Source organism: Gadus chalcogrammus, chromosome 12, assembly GCF_026213295.1.
Source record: "Gadus chalcogrammus isolate NIFS_2021 chromosome 12, NIFS_Gcha_1.0, whole genome shotgun sequence".
NCBI lineage: Eukaryota > Metazoa > Chordata > Actinopteri > Gadiformes > Gadidae > Gadus > Gadus chalcogrammus.
Window position 1 is genome coordinate 10,172,749 of NC_079423.1, and position 12,357 is coordinate 10,185,105.

The 12,357-nt window shown below is 44.5% G+C and overlaps 19 non-coding genes across 19 annotated transcripts; all 19 read right to left on the reverse strand.

Annotated features, from left to right (window-relative positions):
• Positions 1 to 319: 319 nt before the first annotated feature.
• On the reverse strand, positions 320 to 438 carry LOC130395380 (5S ribosomal RNA). Its single transcript, XR_008898442.1, has one exon. It is a non-coding gene; the product is annotated as a 5S ribosomal RNA (ribosomal RNA).
• Positions 439 to 967: 529 nt separating this feature from the next.
• LOC130398276 (5S ribosomal RNA) lies at positions 968 to 1,086 on the reverse strand. The gene has a single exon (XR_008900853.1). It is a non-coding gene; the product is annotated as a 5S ribosomal RNA (ribosomal RNA).
• A 529-nt stretch (positions 1,087 to 1,615) lies between these two features.
• On the reverse strand, positions 1,616 to 1,734 carry LOC130394019 (5S ribosomal RNA). Its single transcript, XR_008897218.1, has one exon. It is a non-coding gene; the product is annotated as a 5S ribosomal RNA (ribosomal RNA).
• Positions 1,735 to 2,263: 529 nt separating this feature from the next.
• LOC130398278 (5S ribosomal RNA) lies at positions 2,264 to 2,382 on the reverse strand. The gene has a single exon (XR_008900855.1). It is a non-coding gene; the product is annotated as a 5S ribosomal RNA (ribosomal RNA).
• A 529-nt stretch (positions 2,383 to 2,911) lies between these two features.
• Positions 2,912 to 3,030, reverse strand: LOC130398279 (5S ribosomal RNA). The gene has a single exon (XR_008900856.1). It is a non-coding gene; the product is annotated as a 5S ribosomal RNA (ribosomal RNA).
• A 529-nt stretch (positions 3,031 to 3,559) lies between these two features.
• LOC130398280 (5S ribosomal RNA) lies at positions 3,560 to 3,678 on the reverse strand. Its single transcript, XR_008900857.1, has one exon. It is a non-coding gene; the product is annotated as a 5S ribosomal RNA (ribosomal RNA).
• Positions 3,679 to 4,208: 530 nt separating this feature from the next.
• Positions 4,209 to 4,327, reverse strand: LOC130398281 (5S ribosomal RNA). The gene has a single exon (XR_008900858.1). It is a non-coding gene; the product is annotated as a 5S ribosomal RNA (ribosomal RNA).
• A 529-nt stretch (positions 4,328 to 4,856) lies between these two features.
• Positions 4,857 to 4,975, reverse strand: LOC130398282 (5S ribosomal RNA). The gene has a single exon (XR_008900859.1). It is a non-coding gene; the product is annotated as a 5S ribosomal RNA (ribosomal RNA).
• Positions 4,976 to 5,504: 529 nt separating this feature from the next.
• Positions 5,505 to 5,623, reverse strand: LOC130398283 (5S ribosomal RNA). The gene has a single exon (XR_008900860.1). It is a non-coding gene; the product is annotated as a 5S ribosomal RNA (ribosomal RNA).
• Positions 5,624 to 6,152: 529 nt separating this feature from the next.
• LOC130398284 (5S ribosomal RNA) lies at positions 6,153 to 6,271 on the reverse strand. The gene has a single exon (XR_008900861.1). It is a non-coding gene; the product is annotated as a 5S ribosomal RNA (ribosomal RNA).
• A 529-nt stretch (positions 6,272 to 6,800) lies between these two features.
• LOC130398285 (5S ribosomal RNA) lies at positions 6,801 to 6,919 on the reverse strand. Its single transcript, XR_008900862.1, has one exon. It is a non-coding gene; the product is annotated as a 5S ribosomal RNA (ribosomal RNA).
• Positions 6,920 to 7,448: 529 nt separating this feature from the next.
• LOC130398286 (5S ribosomal RNA) lies at positions 7,449 to 7,567 on the reverse strand. Its single transcript, XR_008900863.1, has one exon. It is a non-coding gene; the product is annotated as a 5S ribosomal RNA (ribosomal RNA).
• Positions 7,568 to 8,096: 529 nt separating this feature from the next.
• Positions 8,097 to 8,215, reverse strand: LOC130398287 (5S ribosomal RNA). The gene has a single exon (XR_008900864.1). It is a non-coding gene; the product is annotated as a 5S ribosomal RNA (ribosomal RNA).
• Positions 8,216 to 8,744: 529 nt separating this feature from the next.
• LOC130398289 (5S ribosomal RNA) lies at positions 8,745 to 8,863 on the reverse strand. Its single transcript, XR_008900866.1, has one exon. It is a non-coding gene; the product is annotated as a 5S ribosomal RNA (ribosomal RNA).
• A 528-nt stretch (positions 8,864 to 9,391) lies between these two features.
• Positions 9,392 to 9,510, reverse strand: LOC130398290 (5S ribosomal RNA). Its single transcript, XR_008900867.1, has one exon. It is a non-coding gene; the product is annotated as a 5S ribosomal RNA (ribosomal RNA).
• A 529-nt stretch (positions 9,511 to 10,039) lies between these two features.
• LOC130398291 (5S ribosomal RNA) lies at positions 10,040 to 10,158 on the reverse strand. The gene has a single exon (XR_008900868.1). It is a non-coding gene; the product is annotated as a 5S ribosomal RNA (ribosomal RNA).
• A 529-nt stretch (positions 10,159 to 10,687) lies between these two features.
• On the reverse strand, positions 10,688 to 10,806 carry LOC130398292 (5S ribosomal RNA). The gene has a single exon (XR_008900869.1). It is a non-coding gene; the product is annotated as a 5S ribosomal RNA (ribosomal RNA).
• A 529-nt stretch (positions 10,807 to 11,335) lies between these two features.
• LOC130398293 (5S ribosomal RNA) lies at positions 11,336 to 11,454 on the reverse strand. Its single transcript, XR_008900870.1, has one exon. It is a non-coding gene; the product is annotated as a 5S ribosomal RNA (ribosomal RNA).
• A 529-nt stretch (positions 11,455 to 11,983) lies between these two features.
• LOC130398294 (5S ribosomal RNA) lies at positions 11,984 to 12,102 on the reverse strand. The gene has a single exon (XR_008900871.1). It is a non-coding gene; the product is annotated as a 5S ribosomal RNA (ribosomal RNA).
• Between the last annotated feature and the right edge of the window lie 255 nt (positions 12,103 to 12,357).

Sequence of the window (12,357 nt, forward strand, 5' to 3'; positions counted from 1 at the left end):
TTAAATGTTTGAACCAAGGTTAACGGTTAAAGTGTCAGAGAATGGGTGGTGATTTTTTGACGTCCTCCCATGATCTGAAGTGAGCGTGCGTGTTTGTGTTGGTGAAAGTTTAAGAAATGTACAGCTGTCGGTTCAGCTCTCTGGTGCTCCCTGCTGGCAGTATCACTATACTGTCCTCATGTTTCACAAAAACAGTTTTGAGAGACGTTGTCAGTTTTTGTATGTTGCTTAAATCCTCCAAAGCGGTTGGCAGTAAACATCAGGTCACGGTACGCCACGGTAGGCCACGGAGTCAATGAGCTCGAGTTGAAAAAGAAAAAGCTTACAGCACCTGGTATTCCCAGGCGGTCTCCCATCCAAGTACTAACCAGCCCCGACCCTGCTTAGCTTCCGAGATCAGACGAGATCGGGCGTGTTCAGGGTGATATGGCCGTGAGCAATTAGTTCAGGCGCAAAACCAGGTTTTATACAGTAGCACATAAGGAGTGAGAAAGCTGCTGAGGCTTGACGTTACACTTTTACAAAAACAATCATTAGTTAGATATAAACGGCAGTAATTGATTCAGTAGGACTCCTTATCCATGTAAACGATCATTGTGACATCTGAATTCATTAATTATCTGAAATACACTGCGTGTGTGTGTGATGTTAAATGTTTGAACCAAGGTTAACGGTTAAAGTGTCAGAGAATGGGTGGTGATTTTTTGACGTCCTCCCATGATCTGAAGTGAGCGTGCGTGTTTGTGTTGGTGAAAGTTTAAGAAATGTACAACTGTCGGTTCAGCTCTCTGGTGCTCCCTGCTGGCAGTATCACTATACTGTCCTCATGTTTCACAAAAATAGTTTTGAGAGACGTTGTCAGTTTTTGTATGTTGCTTAAATCCTCCAAAGCGGTTGGCAGTAAACATCAGGTCACGGTACGCCACGGTAGGCCACGGAGTCAATGAGCTCGAGTTGAAAAAGAAAAAGCTTACAGCACCTGGTATTCCCAGGCGGTCTCCCATCCAAGTACTAACCAGGCCCGACCCTGCTTAGCTTCCGAGATCAGACGAGATCGGGCGTGTTCAGGGTGGTATGGCCGTAAGCAATTAGTGCAGGCGCAAAACCAGGTTTTATACAGTAGCACATAAGGAGTGAGAAAGCTGCTGAGGCTCGACGTTACACTTTTACAAAAACAATCATTAGTTAGATATAAACGGCAGTAATTGATTCAGTAGGACTCCTTATCCATGTAAACGATCATTGTGACATCTGAATTCATTAATTATCTGAAATACACTGCGTGTGCGTGTGATGTTAAATGTTTGAACCAAGGTTAACGGTTAAAGTGTCAGAGAATGGGTGGTGATTTTTTGACGTCCTCCCATGATCTGAAGTGAGCGTGCGTGTTTGTGTTGGTGAAAGTTTAAGAAATGTACAACTGTCGGTTCAGCTCTCTGGTGCTCCCTGCTGGCAGTATCACTATACTGTCCTCATGTTTCACAAAAATAGTTTTGAGAGACGTTGTCAGTTTTTGTATGTTGCTTAAATCCTCCAAAGCGGTTGGCAGTAAACATCAGGTCACGGTACGCCACGGTAGGCCACGGAGGCAATGAGCTCGAGTTGAAAAAGAAAATGCTTACAGCACCTGGTATTCCCAGGCGGTCTCCCATCCAAGTACTAACCAGGCCCGACCCTGCTTAGCTTCCGAGATCAGACGAGATAGGGCGTGTTCAGGGTGGTATGGCCGTAAGCAATTAGTGCAGGCGCAAAACCAGGTTTTATACAGTAGCACATAAGGAGTGAGAAAGCTGCTGAGGCTCGACGTTACACTCTTACAAAAACAATCATTAGTTAGATATAAACGGCAGTAATTGATTCAGTAGGACTCCTTATCCATGTAAACGATCATTGTGACATCTGAATTCATTAATTATCTGAAATACACTGCGTGTGCGTGTGATGTTAAATGTTTGAACCAAGGTTAACGGTTAAAGTGTCAGAGAATGGGTGGTGATTTTTTGACGTCCTCCCATGATCTGAAGTGAGCGTGCGTGTTTGTGTTGGTGAAAGTTTAAGAAATGTACAACTGTCGGTTCAGCTCTCTGGTGCTCCCTGCTGGCAGTATCACTATACTGTCCTCATGTTTCACAAAAATAGTTTTGAGAGACGTTGTCAGTTTTTGTATGTTGCTTAAATCCTCCAAAGCGGTTGGCAGTAAACATCAGGTCACGGTACGCCACGGTAGGCCACGGAGGCAATGAGCTCGAGTTGAAAAAGAAAAAGCTTACAGCACCTGGTATTCCCAGGCGGTCTCCCATCCAAGTACTAACCAGGCCCGACCCTGCTTAGCTTCCGAGATCAGACGAGATCGGGCGTGTTCAGGGTGGTATGGCCGTAAGCAATTAGTGCAGGCGCAAAACCAGGTTTTATACAGTAGCACATAAGGAGTGAGAAAGCTGCTGAGGCTCGACATTACACTTTTACAAAAACAATCATTAGTTAGATATAAACGGCAGTAATTGATTCAGTAGGACTCCTTATCCATGTAAACGATCATTGTGACATCTGAATTCATTAATTATCTGAAATACACTGCGTGTGCGTGTGATGTTAAATGTTTGAACCAAGGTTAACGGTTAAAGTGTCAGAGAATGGGTGGTGATTTTTTGACGTCCTCCCATGATCTGAAGTGAGCGTGCGTGTTTGTGTTGGTGAAAGTTTAAGAAATGTACAACTGTCGGTTCAGCTCTCTGGTGCTCCCTGCTGGCAGTATCACTATACTGTCCTCATGTTTCACAAAAATAGTTTTGAGAGACGTTGTCAGTTTTTGTATGTTGCTTAAATCCTCCAAAGCGGTTGGCAGTAAACATCAGGTCACGGTACGCCACGGTAGGCCACGGAGGCAATGAGCTCGAGTTGAAAAAGAAAAAGCTTACAGCACCTGGTATTCCCAGGCGGTCTCCCATCCAAGTACTAACCAGGCCCGACCCTGCTTAGCTTCCGAGATCAGACGAGATCGGGCGTGTTCAGGGTGGTATGGCCGTAAGCAATTAGTGCAGGCGCAAAACCAGGTTTTATACAGTAGCACATAAGGAGTGAGAAAGCTGCTGAGGCTTCGACGTTACACTTTTACAAAAACAATCATTAGTTAGATATAAACGGCAGTAATTGATTCAGTAGGACTCCTTATCCATGTAAACGATCATTGTGACATCTGAATTCATTAATTATCTGAAATACACTGCGTGTGCGTGTGATGTTAAATGTTTGAACCAAGGTTAACGGTTAAAGTGTCAGAGAATGGGTGGTGATTTTTTGACGTCCTCCCATGATCTGAAGTGAGCGTGCGTGTTTGTGTTGGTGAAAGTTTAAGAAATGTACAACTGTCGGTTCAGCTCTCTGGTGCTCCCTGCTGGCAGTATCACTATACTGTCCTCATGTTTCACAAAAATAGTTTTGAGAGACGTTGTCAGTTTTTGTATGTTGCTTAAATCCTCCAAAGCGGTTGGCAGTAAACATCAGGTCACGGTACGCCACGGTAGGCCACGGAGTCAATGAGCTCGAGTTGAAAAAGAAAAGCTTACAGCACCTGGTATTCCCAGGCGGTCTCCCATCCAAGTACTAACCAGGCCCGACCCTGCTTAGCTTCCGAGATCAGACGAGATCGGGCGTGTTCAGGGTGGTATGGCCGTAAGCAATTAGTGCAGGCGCAAAACCAGGTTTTATACAGTAGCACATAAGGAGTGAGAAAGCTGCTGAGGCTTCGACGTTACACTTTTACAAAAACAATCATTAGTTAGATATAAACGGCAGTAATTGATTCAGTAGGACTCCTTATCCATGTAAACGATCATTGTGACATCTGAATTCATTAATTATCTGAAATACACTGCGTGTGCGTGTGATGTTAAATGTTTGAACCAAGGTTAACGGTTAAAGTGTCAGAGAATGGGTGGTGATTTTTTGACGTCCTCCCATGATCTGAAGTGAGCGTGCGTGTTTGTGTTGGTGAAAGTTTAAGAAATGTACAACTGTCGGTTCAGCTCTCTGGTGCTCCCTGCTGGCAGTATCACTATACTGTCCTCATGTTTCACAAAAATAGTTTTGAGAGACGTTGTCAGTTTTTGTATGTTGCTTAAATCCTCCAAAGCGGTTGGCAGTAAACATCAGGTCACGGTACGCCACGGTAGGCCACGGAGGCAATGAGCTCGAGTTGAAAAAGAAAAAGCTTACAGCACCTGGTATTCCCAGGCGGTCTCCCATCCAAGTACTAACCAGGCCCGACCCTGCTTAGCTTCCGAGATCAGACGAGATCGGGCGTGTTCAGGGTGGTATGGCCGTAAGCAATTAGTGCAGGCGCAAAACCAGGTTTTATACAGTAGCACATAAGGAGTGAGAAAGCTGCTGAGGCTCGACGTTACACTTTTACAAAAACAATCATTAGTTAGATATAAACGGCAGTAATTGATTCAGTAGGACTCCTTATCCATGTAAACGATCATTGTGACATCTGAATTCATTAATTATCTGAAATACACTGCGTGTGCGTGTGATGTTAAATGTTTGAACCAAGGTTAACGGTTAAAGTGTCAGAGAATGGGTGGTGATTTTTTGACGTCCTCCCATGATCTGAAGTGAGCGTGCGTGTTTGTGTTGGTGAAAGTTTAAGAAATGTACAACTGTCGGTTCAGCTCTCTGGTGCTCCCTGCTGGCAGTATCACTATACTGTCCTCATGTTTCACAAAAATAGTTTTGAGAGACGTTGTCAGTTTTTGTATGTTGCTTAAATCCTCCAAAGCGGTTGGCAGTAAACATCAGGTCACGGTACGCCACGGTAGGCCACGGAGGCAATGAGCTCGAGTTGAAAAAGAAAAAGCTTACAGCACCTGGTATTCCCAGGCGGTCTCCCATCCAAGTACTAACCAGGCCCGACCCTGCTTAGCTTCCGAGATCAGACGAGATCGGGCGTGTTCAGGGTGGTATGGCCGTAAGCAATTAGTGCAGGCGCAAAACCAGGTTTTATACAGTAGCACATAAGGAGTGAGAAAGCTGCTGAGGCTCGACGTTACACTTTTACAAAAACAATCATTAGTTAGATATAAACGGCAGTAATTGATTCAGTAGGACTCCTTATCCATGTAAACGATCATTGTGACATCTGAATTCATTAATTATCTGAAATACACTGCGTGTGCGTGTGATGTTAAATGTTTGAACCAAGGTTAACGGTTAAAGTGTCAGAGAATGGGTGGTGATTTTTTGACGTCCTCCCATGATCTGAAGTGAGCGTGCGTGTTTGTGTTGGTGAAAGTTTAAGAAATGTACAACTGTCGGTTCAGCTCTCTGGTGCTCCCTGCTGGCAGTATCACTATACTGTCCTCATGTTTCACAAAAATAGTTTTGAGAGACGTTGTCAGTTTTTGTATGTTGCTTAAATCCTCCAAAGCGGTTGGCAGTAAACATCAGGTCACGGTACGCCACGGTAGGCCACGGAGGCAATGAGCTCGAGTTGAAAAAGAAAAAGCTTACAGCACCTGGTATTCCCAGGCGGTCTCCCATCCAAGTACTAACCAGGCCCGACCCTGCTTAGCTTCCGAGATCAGACGAGATCGGGCGTGTTCAGGGTGGTATGGCCGTAAGCAATTAGTGCAGGCGCAAAACCAGGTTTTATACAGTAGCACATAAGGAGTGAGAAAGCTGCTGAGGCTCGACGTTACACTTTTACAAAAACAATCATTAGTTAGATATAAACGGCAGTAATTGATTCAGTAGGACTCCTTATCCATGTAAACGATCATTGTGACATCTGAATTCATTAATTATCTGAAATACACTGCGTGTGCGTGTGATGTTAAATGTTTGAACCAAGGTTAACGGTTAAAGTGTCAGAGAATGGGTGGTGATTTTTTGACGTCCTCCCATGATCTGAAGTGAGCGTGCGTGTTTGTGTTGGTGAAAGTTTAAGAAATGTACAACTGTCGGTTCAGCTCTCTGGTGCTCCCTGCTGGCAGTATCACTATACTGTCCTCATGTTTCACAAAAATAGTTTTGAGAGACGTTGTCAGTTTTTGTATGTTGCTTAAATCCTCCAAAGCGGTTGGCAGTAAACATCAGGTCACGGTACGCCACGGTAGGCCACGGAGTCAATGAGCTCGAGTTGAAAAAGAAAAAGCTTACAGCACCTGGTATTCCCAGGCGGTCTCCCATCCAAGTACTAACCAGGCCCGACCCTGCTTAGCTTCCGAGATCAGACGAGATCGGGCGTGTTCAGGGTGGTATGGCCGTAAGCAATTAGTGCAGGCGCAAAACCAGGTTTTATACAGTAGCACATAAGGAGTGAGAAAGCTGCTGAGGCTCGACGTTACACTTTTACAAAAACAATCATTAGTTAGATATAAACGGCAGTAATTGATTCAGTAGGACTCCTTATCCATGTAAACGATCATTGTGACATCTGAATTCATTAATTATCTGAAATACACTGCGTGTGCGTGTGATGTTAAATGTTTGAACCAAGGTTAACGGTTAAAGTGTCAGAGAATGGGTGGTGATTTTTTGACGTCCTCCCATGATCTGAAGTGAGCGTGCGTGTTTGTGTTGGTGAAAGTTTAAGAAATGTACAACTGTCGGTTCAGCTCTCTGGTGCTCCCTGCTGGCAGTATCACTATACTGTCCTCATGTTTCACAAAAATAGTTTTGAGAGACGTTGTCAGTTTTTGTATGTTGCTTAAATCCTCCAAAGCGGTTGGCAGTAAACATCAGGTCACGGTACGCCACGGTAGGCCACGGAGGCAATGAGCTCGAGTTGAAAAAGAAAAAGCTTACAGCACCTGGTATTCCCAGGCGGTCTCCCATCCAAGTACTAACCAGGCCCGACCCTGCTTAGCTTCCGAGATCAGACGAGATCGGGCGTGTTCAGGGTGGTATGGCCGTAAGCAATTAGTGCAGGCGCAAAACCAGGTTTTATACAGTAGCACATAAGGAGTGAGAAAGCTGCTGAGGCTCGACGTTACACTTTTACAAAAACAATCATTAGTTAGATATAAACGGCAGTAATTGATTCAGTAGGACTCCTTATCCATGTAAACGATCATTGTGACATCTGAATTCATTAATTATCTGAAATACACTGCGTGTGCGTGTGATGTTAAATGTTTGAACCAAGGTTAACGGTTAAAGTGTCAGAGAATGGGTGGTGATTTTTTGACGTCCTCCCATGATCTGAAGTGAGCGTGCGTGTTTGTGTTGGTGAAAGTTTAAGAAATGTACAACTGTCGGTTCAGCTCTCTGGTGCTCCCTGCTGGCAGTATCACTATACTGTCCTCATGTTTCACAAAAATAGTTTTGAGAGACGTTGTCAGTTTTTGTATGTTGCTTAAATCCTCCAAAGCGGTTGGCAGTAAACATCAGGTCACGGTACGCCACGGTAGGCCACGGAGTCAATGAGCTCGAGTTGAAAAAGAAAAAGCTTACAGCACCTGGTATTCCCAGGCGGTCTCCCATCCAAGTACTAACCAGGCCCGACCCTGCTTAGCTTCCGAGATCAGACGAGATCGGGCGTGTTCAGGGTGGTATGGCCGTAAGCAATTAGTGCAGGCGCAAAACCAGGTTTTATACAGTAGCACATAAGGAGTGAGAAAGCTGCTGAGGCTCGACGTTACACTTTTACAAAAACAATCATTAGTTAGATATAAACGGCAGTAATTGATTCAGTAGGACTCCTTATCCATGTAAACGATCATTGTGACATCTGAATTCATTAATTATCTGAAATACACTGCGTGTGCGTGTGATGTTAAATGTTTGAACCAAGGTTAACGGTTAAAGTGTCAGAGAATGGGTGGTGATTTTTTGACGTCCTCCCATGATCTGAAGTGAGCGTGCGTGTTTGTGTTGGTGAAAGTTTAAGAAATGTACAACTGTCGGTTCAGCTCTCTGGTGCTCCCTGCTGGCAGTATCACTATACTGTCCTCATGTTTCACAAAAATAGTTTTGAGAGACGTTGTCAGTTTTTGTATGTTGCTTAAATCCTCCAAAGCGGTTGGCAGTAAACATCAGGTCACGGTACGCCACGGTAGGCCACGGAGTCAATGAGCTCGAGTTGAAAAAGAAAAAGCTTACAGCACCTGGTATTCCCAGGCGGTCTCCCATCCAAGTACTAACCAGGCCCGACCCTGCTTAGCTTCCGAGATCAGACGAGATCGGGCGTGTTCAGGGTGGTATGGCCGTAAGCAATTAGTGCAGGCGCAAAACCAGGTTTTATACAGTAGCACATAAGGAGTGAGAAAGCTGCTGAGGCTCGACGTTACACTTTTACAAAAACAATCATTAGTTAGATATAAACGGCAGTAATTGATTCAGTAGGACTCCTTATCCATGTAAACGATCATTGTGACATCTGAATTCATTAATTATCTGAAATACACTGCGTGTGCGTGTGATGTTAAATGTTTGAACCAAGGTTAACGGTTAAAGTGTCAGAGAATGGGTGGTGATTTTTTGACGTCCTCCCATGATCTGAAGTGAGCGTGCGTGTTTGTGTTGGTGAAAGTTTAAGAAATGTACAACTGTCGGTTCAGCTCTCTGGTGCTCCCTGCTGGCAGTATCACTATACTGTCCTCATGTTTCACAAAAATAGTTTTGAGAGACGTTGTCAGTTTTTGTATGTTGCTTAAATCCTCCAAAGCGGTTGGCAGTAAACATCAGGTCACGGTACGCCACGGTAGGCCACGGAGGCAATGAGCTCGAGTTGAAAAAGAAAAAGCTTACAGCACCTGGTATTCCCAGGCGGTCTCCCATCCAAGTACTAACCAGGCCCGACCCTGCTTAGCTTCCGAGATCAGACGAGATCGGGCGTGTTCAGGGTGGTATGGCCGTAAGCAATTAGTGCAGGCGCAAAACCAGGTTTTATACAGTAGCACATAAGGAGTGAGAAAGCTGCTGAGGCTCGACGTTACACTTTACAAAAACAATCATTAGTTAGATATAAACGGCAGTAATTGATTCAGTAGGACTCCTTATCCATGTAAACGATCATTGTGACATCTGAATTCATTAATTATCTGAAATACACTGCGTGTGCGTGTGATGTTAAATGTTTGAACCAAGGTTAACGGTTAAAGTGTCAGAGAATGGGTGGTGATTTTTTGACGTCCTCCCATGATCTGAAGTGAGCGTGCGTGTTTGTGTTGGTGAAAGTTTAAGAAATGTACAACTGTCGGTTCAGCTCTCTGGTGCTCCCTGCTGGCAGTATCACTATACTGTCCTCATGTTTCACAAAAATAGTTTTGAGAGACGTTGTCAGTTTTTGTATGTTGCTTAAATCCTCCAAAGCGGTTGGCAGTAAACATCAGGTCACGGTACGCCACGGTAGGCCACGGAGGCAATGAGCTCGAGTTGAAAAAGAAAAAGCTTACAGCACCTGGTATTCCCAGGCGGTCTCCCATCCAAGTACTAACCAGGCCCGACCCTGCTTAGCTTCCGAGATCAGACGAGATCGGGCGTGTTCAGGGTGGTATGGCCGTAAGCAATTAGTGCAGGCGCAAAACCAGGTTTTATACAGTAGCACATAAGGAGTGAGAAAGCTGCTGAGGCTCGACGTTACACTTTTACAAAAACAATCATTAGTTAGATATAAACGGCAGTAATTGATTCAGTAGGACTCCTTATCCATGTAAACGATCATTGTGACATCTGAATTCATTAATTATCTGAAATACACTGCGTGTGCGTGTGATGTTAAATGTTTGAACCAAGGTTAACGGTTAAAGTGTCAGAGAATGGGTGGTGATTTTTTGACGTCCTCCCATGATCTGAAGTGAGCGTGCGTGTTTGTGTTGGTGAAAGTTTAAGAAATGTACAACTGTCGGTTCAGCTCTCTGGTGCTCCCTGCTGGCAGTATCACTATACTGTCCTCATGTTTCACAAAAATAGTTTTGAGAGACGTTGTCAGTTTTTGTATGTTGCTTAAATCCTCCAAAGCGGTTGGCAGTAAACATCAGGTCACGGTACGCCACGGTAGGCCACGGAGTCAATGAGCTCGAGTTGAAAAAGAAAAAGCTTACAGCACCTGGTATTCCCAGGCGGTCTCCCATCCAAGTACTAACCAGGCCCGACCCTGCTTAGCTTCCGAGATCAGACGAGATCGGGCGTGTTCAGGGTGGTATGGCCGTAAGCAATTAGTGCAGGCGCAAAACCAGGTTTTATACAGTAGCACATAAGGAGTGAGAAAGCTGCTGAGGCTCGACGTTACACTTTTACAAAAACAATCATTAGTTAGATATAAACGGCAGTAATTGATTCAGTAGGACTCCTTATCCATGTAAACGATCATTGTGACATCTGAATTCATTAATTATCTGAAATACACTGCGTGTGCGTGTGATGTTAAATGTTTGAACCAAGGTTAACGGTTAAAGTGTCAGAGAATGGGTGGTGATTTTTTGACGTCCTCCCATGATCTGAAGTGAGCGTGCGTGTTTGTGTTGGTGAAAGTTTAAGAAATGTACAACTGTCGGTTCAGCTCTCTGGTGCTCCCTGCTGGCAGTATCACTATACTGTCCTCATGTTTCACAAAAATAGTTTTGAGAGACGTTGTCAGTTTTTGTATGTTGCTTAAATCCTCCAAAGCGGTTGGCAGTAAACATCAGGTCACGGTACGCCACGGTAGGCCACGGAGTCAATGAGCTCGAGTTGAAAAAGAAAAAGCTTACAGCACCTGGTATTCCCAGGCGGTCTCCCATCCAAGTACTAACCAGGCCCGACCCTGCTTAGCTTCCGAGATCAGACGAGATCGGGCGTGTTCAGGGTGGTATGGCCGTAAGCAATTAGTGCAGGCGCAAAACCAGGTTTTATACAGTAGCACATAAGGAGTGAGAAAGCTGCTGAGGCTCGACGTTACACTTTTACAAAAACAATCATTAGTTAGATATAAACGGCAGTAATTGATTCAGTAGGACTCCTTATCCATGTAAACGATCATTGTGACATCTGAATTCATTAATTATCTGAAATACACTGCGTGTGCGTGTGATGTTAAATGTTTGAACCAAGGTTAACGGTTAAAGTGTCAGAGAATGGGTGGTGATTTTTTGACGTCCTCCCATGATCTGAAGTGAGCGTGCGTGTTTGTGTTGGTGAAAGTTTAAGAAATGTACAACTGTCGGTTCAGCTCTCTGGTGCTCCCTGCTGGCAGTATCACTATACTGTCCTCATGTTTCACAAAAATAGTTTTGAGAGACGTTGTCAGTTTTTGTATGTTGCTTAAATCCTCCAAAGCGGTTGGCAGTAAACATCAGGTCACGGTACGCCACGGTAGGCCACGGAGGCAATGAGCTCGAGTTGAAAAAGAAAAAGCTTACAGCACCTGGTATTCCCAGGCGGTCTCCCATCCAAGTACTAACCAGGCCCGACCCTGCTTAGCTTCCGAGATCAGACGAGATCGGGCGTGTTCAGGGTGGTATGGCCGTAAGCAATTAGTGCAGGCGCAAAACCAGGTTTTATACAGTAGCACATAAGGAGTGAGAAAGCTGCTGAGGCTCGACGTTACACTCTTACAAAAACAATCATTAGTTAGATATAAACGGCAGTAATTGATTCAGTAGGACTCCTTATCCATGTAAACGATCATTGTGACATCTGAATTCATTAATTATCTGAAATACACTGCGTGTGCGTGTGATGTTAAATGTTTGAACCAAGGTTAACGGTTAAAGTGTCAGAGAATGGGTGGTGATTTTTTGACGTCCTCCCATGATCTGAAGTGAGCGTGCGTGTTTGTGTTGGTGAAAGTTTAAGAAATGTACAACTGTCGGTTCAGCTCTCTGGTGCTCCCTGCTGGCAGTATCACTATACTGTCCTCATGTTTCACAAAAATAGTTTTGAGAGACGTTGTCAGTTTTTGTATGTTGCTTAAATCCTCCAAAGCGGTTGGCAGTAAACATCAGGTCACGGTACGCCACGGTAGGCCACGGAGTCAATGAGCTCGAGTTGAAAAAGAAAAAGCTTACAGCACCTGGTATTCCCAGGCGGTCTCCCATCCAAGTACTAACCAGGCCCGACCCTGCTTAGCTTCCGAGATCAGACGAGATCGGGCGTGTTCAGGGTGGTATGGCCGTAAGCAATTAGTGCAGGCGCAAAACCAGGTTTTATACAGTAGCACATAAGGAGTGAGAAAGCTGCTGAGGCTCGACGTTACACTTTTACAAAAACAATCATTAGTTAGATATAAACGGCAGTAATTGATTCAGTAGGACTCCTTATCCATGTAAACGATCATTGTGACATCTGAATTCATTAATTATCTGAAATACACTGCGTGTACTTGTGATGTTAAATGTTTGAACCAAGGTTAACGGTTAAAGTGTCAGAGAATGG